The following is a 10,279-nucleotide window of genomic DNA, read 5'->3' on the forward strand; positions in this document are numbered from 1 at the left end:
CGACTGATTTAAAATTTATAATGAATCCAACGACATCTCATTATGGTCTGTCAAGTCATTTGGGCAGTAAGGCGTGCCAAAACATGAGATTTACATAACTATGTATATGTCGGAGGAAGAGTCAGAGTTATTTAATATAGCTTTAGCTATACTGTTACTTTAGTATTTTAGTAATGTTATTGGTACTTGATCAATCGAAGGGTTAATTGCTTTAAACTATAATTAACAGTATTGTATAGCTTTTGTATTAGAAACAGAGCAGAGACTTTAAGAGGTCTCTAGTGGAGTCGAGGTATGTGGTGGCGCGGTGGGAAAACATGGATAAGAACTGATGTGAGTGATCGAGGTGGATCATTATTTCGTTGTGCTTTGGAGCGTGTAGTCACTACGTTGAACCTGCTGCTCAAATCCTTTGTTTGTAAAGTAATAGTAGTTGTATAGTATAGTTATTTTGTAAATCCGAAGTTATAAACGTAAGAACAATAAATACTGTGATTACTGTATTTGTGCCTGCATCTACCCTATGACAACGCCCACAAAACCCATAGATTCTATCAATGATGTTGATGAGAGCCGTCCTTCTCCGACATATATATTAACATAATAACATACGCTCGAAAGAAAATCCCTATGCAAAAAATACAATCCCATTTCCTAGACACATTAAGATCTGCCTAACTCTATGCTCAGACACCGACATTCACGTGCATTCCGATGCTGTAGATATTACGACGCGGCGGAGAACGGCCGCTTGGTGCCGCTAGTGGCTCAAGGCAGACTCATATAAACAAAAACATGGTACTACGTCATTACTTGCTTAACCGGCTTTACTTTTAACGATATGTTTTGTTTACACAAAATTATCATTTGACTCAGGGTATTGAAACTATTTAGCATCTCGAGGTATCTATAATATATTTATCACAACTGACACCAATAACCTTAATGATATAAAATTATCTGGAATAAATACCCTTTTTAATCTCAATAACTGAAAGCTTACCTTAATTATTATATGTTCGTTTTTTTATTTCACAGTAAAGATAGATATTATTTATTTTATATTACTTAACTTACTTATAAGTATTTTCTTTGACGACAAAAAAAAAGATTTACCTAGGCATAGGTCCCTCTAGTTCCGAGATGCATATAACATATGGTCCCTCTAGTTCCGAGACCAGAATAGGGCTACGGTATCCCCTGCCTATCGTAAGAGGCGACTAAAAGGGGCTTCCGGGGTTGCGAGTGGCAAGAGTGGGAGCTCGAACCGCCCGGACAGCGACCCCGGGAAGGACGGCGGTATGTGTAGTCGCATACCGTCGTGCACACCAGACGGTGTGGCGAGCGTCACGCTCACCTGGTCGGAGCCCAATTGGCCTACGCGCTAAGAGAACTCCGGTTGCGTTCGTCTGGAAACCCCGGAGTCCTCTACGCAGCGCCGAGGACGGCCACCGGGGGAGTTTTAGTGCGATAAGAATCCCGCATTACCCCGTGCCGCTCCCACGGCATACGGTACCTTTTGAAGGTTTCCCCCTCGTAAACAAAAATAATAATAAAATTAGAGTTATATTATATGCATCACTGGCTTTGGAGTCCCATGTTAGTCCCCATTGGAAAATTATTACAGTAAGGATATGCTAAATTACACGCAACTACGGTTAAGATAAACTACATGTTTACCATATATTTATTTACACTAATGACATAAACGTGTACCTTTGTAACTCACCTTGAAACTTGAATTTACTCAGTATAATTATTTTTCTTACAAACAAAGTATAGTTTAATAACACGACCTATGTAACGCAAAAACTTAATCGGCGGAAGGTATAAATAATGAAGCCCTTATATTTGTGTACGCTCGTGCCGTGAGGTGGTGAGGCCGCGGCGCTCGCGCGCGACCGCTACGTCACCGTCGGCGGCTGAGACGGTAGCCCACTTCATTTGTATTCGTTACCAGTGGTTTGTTTACAAACTAACAGGTAAATCGTTATCTATACCTACGTAAAATAGTACCGAATTTGGCCGTGTGATCCTAATCAATACTCAATACTTTATTGTAATAATGGGTTACAATAATATGGTTGTAGTGTAAGTAGTTTCGAAGTTAAACATTAGCACAAAGTACCTGTGTTGTCAAATATACTAAACAACATCATAAACATACAGCATGCAGCAGTTCTTTGGACTCTTATATGCAATTTGTATATGGAAACCAATTTAATATAATGACCGACAATGCTGCTCATAAAGCATACAGAAAGGATGCATGTACATAACTTAAGCTCTTTACAACTACCACTTCTCAAGATAACTGCTCAGTCACAGCGACGCAGCATATTCAGATTTTTTGAAATGTGCAAGTCACTGTGAGTTGTGGTCAGCTCAATTAAGGCTTGTGGTCGTCCCTGGCGGTATCAGTGACTTTCTCAATTAATTTGTTTATTGCAATATTTATATCGCTCCGGTTACTGAACTTCGTAGAATCGTGACTCTAGCTCGTAGCTTTTTCCTGGAGGACGCCACGTGGGTTTGTTGTTTCCTGCTACCATCATCGACCGGTAACGTTCATTCACGAATAGATTATGACTAAGTTGGTTGATGATTATTCATTTCATAATTATATTATATTGAATAAAGTGCCAAATTTTACCAAATGATATTTGTCGGCGGTCCAGTTGATGATTGCTTACTTATCGAATTATTACTTATTATTAATAACTTATATTGAATAATTTTCGGAAATATAGATATAAAGCTTACACACCTCTGTACATAATTTGTTTGAATTTCATAATAAATGTTAGTAATTATAAAATTTAAGTCATTTAATAATTCCTTCACATTTTAATAATTTGTCTTCATTTCATTTCATACAATGAACCTTTTGGCTATACAAAAACAACTAAATGATTCGTACATTCAATTCGTTTAATAAAGCTCTCACGAGCAGAATGCGTGGTAATAAAAAATAAATTACAATAACAACACGGACACTTGTGTCAAGACAAACAGTGCAATTTAGGATGATGATTTAAACTTGCCCGGGTCCAAAGTCTGACAAAATAAAATCTATGCTGATGCTGAAATGCTAACGCACACACGCTTGCAGGTGGAGGCTGGCGGCTTCATCTGTGTGTTCTCGTTTTATTATCACATTCCTGTATTATTTACTTTGCGTTCAGTACACAAATAATATGCTGTAAAAAGCTAACAATGTACAATTAAATTTATTATTATTTTAATGTTTCGGACACTGGCTTATACGTTGGACTCAAAAATGTAGAGTCCAAAGTCTAACAGGCAGAAGGATTCAATCCATCGTCAGGCATATTAAATCAATTCAATTTCAAAGATAAACTTCAATTTCATCTACATATTCGTCTTAGTTTGTTTGCGTCGTCAACTGTTTCCACTATGCTAACAATTCTAGTTTTGAGATAGGTGTGCAGAAGCTATTATTTGTTTATTTTAACTAACTTCATATATTTAAACCATGATAATAAGATAAGGGTTTCATTATCTTATACAGATATTTCTCATTGCACTAAATCATAGTTGTGTCTTATTGTACGAATAATGTAATTATCATTATACATATTACTCTTACATGAACATGATTTAAAGATTCAATCGCGTGTACGGCTCCACCTTCACTTTCACGTGTATAAACTATAGAGCCAGTGGTGCAAGCTCTTACCTATGAAATATTATTTTCTTTTTAGAGACGACAGCCTCGCTGGCGGGCGGCGAGGTCACCGCTCCCAGCAGTGTCCGCGGACGACCTTGAACTTGACACGTTAATTAACCGCAGTCAAATGATAGTAAGAGTTAATTAGCTTTCATGATACATTTTTACCCCCTGCTGCGTAACTAACACAATAGACTGCTGTGTTCAGTTTTGGGGGCAGAAAAGCAGATATGGATAAGCGATTGTCGATCGATTTCATTTAAAAAAAGCAGTGATAGCCTAATAAAAAAAAAACAATAATAGCCCAATGGTTTAGCAGCAGTGGGATAATAATGGGTTGATGACGATCGATTTCGTTTTCGATCGTAGAATTTGAGGGCTACATTAGAAAATGTAGCCCTCAAATTCTAATTAGAAATAATCTTCCGAAGCCCTAAGCCAGAAGTGGATATGGACTAAAGTTACAAAATAATGAGGATCCTTTTCTTAACTCTATCACATACATAATTAGTTACATGCGCATAAAACAATCCTGCTATTCAGATGTACACGCCATCTAGAATGCTATAAGTACATCTCCGGTCAGACTGAAACAGTCGATAGTGTTAACATTCGTAAAAGTGTAGACACATAAAACTAGATGGCAGCACTTACTTTGTTATAAATATTATATTACCAATTTTAAAACGTATTATTATATAAAGATAGGTTTGTCAAGTATCAACCAAAGCCTGCCATATTGTTTTTTAGTATATTGAATACTATCTTGAAAAAGAAAGAAAGAAAAATGGTAATTTAGTCAAAAAGTAGCAAAATAAAAAATGCTTGTTATAGCACAATATTATTGTCATACTGGTGTGCATACACACACGCATGGGTGGGTTATGATAAGTTTCTGTGTGAATTAATCAGGTATGTATTTTAAATTTTCCCACACGTAAACAATATCAGTTAATGACCACTGGTTTTCTCTTCTTGAAGACCGGTGACCTTGCCACGAAGCATTAGTATGTGCACAGTAAGGAATGATAGATACGAACACAATCATGATACGAATAGGTACGCAAATAAACATTACAGCACAAAGAAGTTCAACTATAAATTTAATATTTATTGACATATTAAATTATAATTAAAACCGTGGCCATTTTTGCAGGTGTTAAGATTTATATCAAGTTTGACATGCAGATTCAGAGTCAGGACGTACCTACACTATGTAACTAAAACGTTAATAACCATAGTATTAGCGTAGCTAATAGAAACTAATCTAATTCGTGGACTGGAATTTTTATTATGGGTTTACCACGAATTGGCCATAAATGCATAAATAATAATTATTTTACCCTCTACGGGGTTGATTTTTCGGAGGGGGATAAATAAGTGTGTCCTTGTTCCTATACAAATTTTTATAGTAGTTGCTTCAAAATTAAAGGATTTCAAAAAAACAGTTTTCCCCTATTTTACCCTCTTAAGGGTAGAATTTCCAAAAGGCCTTTCTTAGTACTTATTCACGCTATATAGAGAACCTATGTGCAAAATTTCAGAACTGTAAGGTCCTTGGTTTAGGTTTTACGTTGATTTCTGAAAAATGAAAAAGTCATTTAGTTAGTCAGTCAGTCAGTCACCTTGCTGTTTTATATATATACAAATATGTTTTTATAATCTCCGTTTAATTTCCTTTCATTTGATACCCTACTCGATAGGTTCGGTTAACTTTTTTTTTTTAAATTCGTTACTATTTCGCGCCAAAAATCCGCCATTTTGACTTTTTTTTTACTAACACCTATCTAAGGACACTCGGGTTATAGAGACAAATATAATGACACCTTAACTGTTGAAATTCATCCAGCCGTTTGTTAGATCGGATCAAATAAAGAAAGACAAACATACAAGATACGCGCGAAAAACATAACCCTTCCTTGACAGTCGGGTAAAAATAATATTATTTGAACACGACTTTATAAAATTCTATGTGCATACTTTAACACCATACTTAATAGTTGTAAATGTAACTTTAGTTCTAAGGTAAATATAATGAAAATACCAATATACGATTTCAAAATAATCATATTAAAACTAAAAGAACCTGGTCTTGTCTGGGGTTGATTGCAGACGTCCATAGGCGGCAGTAGCTATTTAACATCAGGACTGCATGCTCGTCTGATATCTCCATATTACATTTACAGGGTGGCGCAATATCAGTGAAATACAATATCAGTGAAAAGGATGTGCTTGTTGTTTTTTTTATAATTTTGAAAGCGTGGTGCTATGTTAGAAATGTTAATGATTAAATCATTTTTAGTAGTAGTCTATTTCTCTTTTTAGTTTTAATTTCCACAATTAAGGAGAACGTTACTTCGTACAAGTATGAAGTGGCAAATGGTATTAATAAATTTAGAGCTTCCTTTGCCTGCTCTGGATATCCTTCTTTTCTTATGATCCAAAACACATCAACACTTCGCGAATGAAATTCTATTTAGAGCACGCCATCAGTTGCTAACTCTACAAGATTTTTCTTCAGATTTGTAGCGAGATCTGCCAATTATAATGCCTTATCAAAGAAAGGGGCCAAAATCCACGTACATCCATTGTCAGCTTCAGAGTTCAAGTCTGTAAAGTATATTAATAATTTCTCTGGCAAATGATGTAAGCTCTGTATCATAGAAGGAATGAGAGCCCTTACTGCAGGTGATTGGTTTTTGCATAAGCATCATCAGTCTTCTGGATATACAGAAAATACTTAAATATATTTTTTACAGAGAAGATGACAAAAAACGAAGTTTTAATTGAATGAAATGCTTTCACTTTACGTTTAACTGTTAAAATATTTTCTTCTCTTATTTGGACGCTCTTGTTTAATTTATTAAGACGGCTAAAAAGATCTGCCAGAAATGCTAACTTTAAGTACGAAACAGGGTTAGATAAATGATTAGCATATTCTGATTTATTATCTTTTAAGAACATCAACAGCTCAACTCTCAGTTCTAGAACTCTTGCTACCAAGTTTCCCGTAGCTACTTACTTTTAAAGTTTTCCCGGCGACCTTGCATGCTAAAAAATAATTAATAGATAGGTATCATACATACATACATACATACATACATATAAATCACGCCTTTTTCCTGTATAGGTAGGCAGAGACTATTTTTAAGTTATACACATTTCAATTACTAAATTTCTGTCTCTCTATGTCTTAAGGGGGTCGGGAGAATTTTTTATCCTGTAAAGGGGTCGCGTATACAAAAAGGTTGAAAAACACTGCTATAGAGGAACAAAATAATGACATTGAGTTATGTTCATGACATTAGACCGTAATTATGAATGTTCACGGCCCGAGTCATTGTACCGAAATCCATTCCCGCGCCAGAATATTGTTATACTGCAACGTTAAGAGGGCGCTCGGGTGTCTCCGTAACGGCCGGTGAAACTCTTTCAATTTACATAGCCATTGTACCTACCGAGACCAAGAGTCTATGTAAGGAGATGAAAATATACTGCATTCTATTACGGATGTTTTCGCTGAAATTCGCCTTACATTTAATTACCGATTAGGGAAATAAATTATTCAATTGTTTATTATTCTTATAGCTGTTAAAGCTTTCTACTGTTTGACTGACCAGAATTTTAAATGGCATAGGCATATTTCTATGCGTCATTATTATTTAGGTTGCTATCACGTGTTGACATTCGCTTGGTAAAGATGTCAAAAGATCTCAATTATAACAACAATTAATAATTAAATATAACAACATTTTATCATAATCTTCAATCATAGTATCAATCTTATGTAATAGACTATAGCTTTATTAAATTAGTTGAACTGTGTAAAGGAAACTAACGTGCGTTGTCCTAGTTCCCGGCGGTGTGTCGCCAGGCAGCTCACGGACGAGGCCTGTACCGTTAATTCCATAATTTCCGGCCGCTGATCTTCATGCCGCCGAAAATATGTCATTTCGCATAATATTGCTGCCTTGCATAATATAACGGTCATTGCTGTTACCTCAATAAGCTTCGAGCACGTCCATTTATATTAATTGAGTTTACGTTTGATTATTACGTTGAAGTTATTACCCTAAAATACATATATGGTGTTTGTCGTATGTACAAAAAAACTATGTTTACGTTGGTTACACCACTTTATAATCCAGAAATATTTCCGTTTCCATACAACTTATTACAAGCTGGTGAATTTGTAACGAGGCAGCTCTCGACCACCGCACATTTGGCACCTGCAACAGCCGCAGACAGATGTTTTGCGCCGTAAGAGATGCTGGATGCGTCGCGAAGTTTTTTAACAAACATTAATACTCAGCGGCTCAAATATTGTTAGAAATTTACACATTAATATTTTTATTCTTTAATATCATATAAAATTGTTTCGATTTAGTATTTTCATTTAGTAAGTTAGTACTTAACTTAATCGGGACGCAAAACTACTGTGTACAAAATATGATTAATTGTAAGTCTTCTGTTATTTTCTTGATTGCGTCTTTCCTTATAATCGCCAAGGATATTTTTAGGAATAACACATGTTTTCGGAATCAAAAGTATACCCTGTAAAATTTTCTATGCCATTGTGAGACTCTACAAAATAGTTTTTCTTGGTCACTGGTAATCAGTAGTAGTGTGTCACAAGCGACATACAAGTATGGGCCAAACAAACATTGTTACATTTGATAATTTTATTCGTAGCAGACAATACTGTTAAAACAGTTTTAGTGGCCTTCGTAAAAATACTCAAAATAAACGAAAGGCATTTCTAGTATCTCAATAGCGAAGTGGCGTAAAGTATTCCACGCGCTGCCAACACACAAATACAATTACATTGTAAACATTAATATGTTATTTAACAACATGACTCTAATGATCCCTGCCACATTATATGAGCTCAGTACGATCAATAGTACTGAAGGTAGTAGAACCATTCGTGGTTTCACTCCAGAGACATCGCGTTTTTTATCCACAACGGCGGCACTCGCCCGACACTTTGCTGTGTAGCCGCTGTATTGCCACTTATGTGTTGAGGTGTGAAATGTGATAAGGTCGATAATATGTAACATTTATGAGTGTTAACATTTAGATTCTAAGTTTCTTTAAGACATGTATTATTTCCTAAATTAAATAAGTAAAAAATACTACGTTTAATAAATATAATCAAAGTATTAATTTTTTACATAAATTATCTCATTATATTTGACGTTTATGTTTATTTACAATTCATTTCGTATTTTAGTGAGCCAGAGGAGCCTCCCACTTGCAGCCGTTAAACCAAATGTCAACCGAAAATAACCAGGATTCTATTTGCGCAAATGTCAGATGAACATCACACATTGGGACTATTTGTGACGCTCTACTATTGTTTATTCCTGTGTACTATTCTACTACTGGCTATTAGTAACGGTGACTTCTAAATTTAACACACACTAACTGACTTACGACAGAAAAAGACGTTCACTCTTCTTTCATATTTTTTGATTTACAACATACGCTAAAGTACGTCGCAGATAGCACACGCGTTCTACATGTGATTCCATATAAGTTGATATCTGTGATTTAACACGCGTAGACTTCTTTGTAGGGCACGAAACTAGTTAAATCTAAGCCTGTAATTATATTTTTACTCATTGTTGGCTATCATTACACTAGGTATAAGTATTCGAATTCATAATGCAATGGGACACTGTCGGCAGTAACTTAAATGAATCGTTATAAGTTACATAGTTACAAGACTGTACCTCATACTTTATGTATGTGCACTTTTAGAAGAATTAAAGCAGCAGTTTTACTATTTGTACTAACACTAAATCATAAACTGAGATGGTTCGACTAAAAATAAATGAAAATTAATGTGACGTTAATATTATTTAAAGCTTTGTCTTTAAGATCTCATCAAAATGAAATGAAAAAGTGTATAAAATAATCAAAAAGTTTGGAAAATCCAAAAGTGCACGACTCATAATGCTCATTTAATTATGAAATATAAAAAAAAAAAAACTTAAGTCGTTCAAAATTAATTGCCGAAAAAACAGCTGTAGTAGGAAGAAGGTACTGCACAAGCGCCCCTGGTGGAATAAATGTACGAGTACATAATATCTATAGATATACAGTCTTGTAGTTTTCGTTTTTTATTAATTGCAATTAAACGACACTGAATTAATTAATCATTCGCATTCAGTGACCTACAATCGTCGATTAGAATTTAAAAAAAAAAATTAACTCAAATGATGGATTTTTTCACAAGTTAAAGTGTTTTCAGGTTTCACACATGACGGACAGGAAATTTTTTTGACCTATTTTGGTGTTCTTTTTCAATTCTATTGCAGTAAATCAATTTTTAAAAAGTATGGAATTAATCTCCATTAAATTATCTCGACAATAGTATGCAAAATATCTTGATTCCGTGAACTATCAAGGCTATAATAATAAAAATAGCCGCCAAAATGAAGCGAAAAAAATTTTTCGATCGTAAAGCACTCTCTGATGCTTCGCATCATGAGTCGTGCAACAGATTTTTATTAAAATACATCATTTCAAACGTTTTACTTTTAAATCGTTTGATCGTGAGCCATCCAGCGAGTGAAAAATGTG

This window comes from Epargyreus clarus, unplaced genomic scaffold (genome assembly GCF_041222505.1).
Source record: "Epargyreus clarus isolate Ecla_fem2 unplaced genomic scaffold, WU_Ecla_fem_2.2 ptg000017l, whole genome shotgun sequence".
Lineage (NCBI taxonomy): Eukaryota > Metazoa > Arthropoda > Insecta > Lepidoptera > Hesperiidae > Epargyreus > Epargyreus clarus.